This window comes from Pteropus alecto, unplaced genomic scaffold (assembly GCF_000325575.1).
Source record: "Pteropus alecto unplaced genomic scaffold, ASM32557v1 scaffold87, whole genome shotgun sequence".
Lineage (NCBI taxonomy): Eukaryota > Metazoa > Chordata > Mammalia > Chiroptera > Pteropodidae > Pteropus > Pteropus alecto.
In genome coordinates, this window is record NW_006443225.1 from 18,045,415 (window position 1) to 18,046,380 (window position 966).

Genomic DNA, 966 nt, shown 5'->3' on the forward strand with positions numbered 1-966 from the left:
AAAAAAACGTTGGCTTTTATTTTCCTTTTCTCTACAAAACTCAGTCCCATTTACTTGAATTATTCTTCTCATTATGTGTTGGCTAAACTTCTTTAGAAGCAACTTGGATTTATCTCCTTAGTCTCAAAGGAAAGTTTTAATTGTATGTTGCCATGACGAGTTGAAATATTAAGACACATATTACTAGGTAATTCTACAAACTTCTAATTTTAGAGGGCCTTATCAAGAAAGCCACTTTATTTAGATATAGCCGAGATCTAAAAAAATGCAAAGCATCCATTTCACAATTAGAAAGAAACAATACAAGGATCAGTTCACTTATCCAGCAAGGGCCAGAGAAAGAAAGCCAGAACCTCCCACTGCGCAAATTTTGATCATTTTACATTTATGGACCCATAACTGAGATAAATTCAGCAACTGACCTGTGAAACAGCACCAGTATTAATATTAATACTAATAATTATCACATTTAGAGTGTCTCCCCGTAGTATTACAGAACATAATAAAAACAATCTGGAATTCAATTACCTCAATAAGCAGCTAAAACATTCGGAAAGACATGAGCTAATACAAAGAAGAAATTGTTTCGAGGCTAAAGGTGGCATTTGGGAGGCAAAGAACAAGGCTTCTCGCAAGGACAGCTGGATAGTGTGGCTTTAAGCAGAGCAGCCTCTGGGAAGAGTCTGCTTTGAAGGTGGCCGAGGGGAGAGAAACAGTTAAAACGTTCTTAGCAAAATGGAGGTGGGACATAACTCATTCAAATAACTTAAGTTAATTTAAATATTTGCTAAGCAAGCAGGAAGAGAACACGAAAGCAAGAACACAAATCCAGAACAACTTAATCTACCCAAGAGGTTCGTCTTCAGCAGACATCCATTTTACGAGAAAAAATGTTAAATCATAAAATTATTATCAAAGTTTTGATCTATAAGACTTTAAGGAATCGAGAAAAGTAATAAAGCAGTT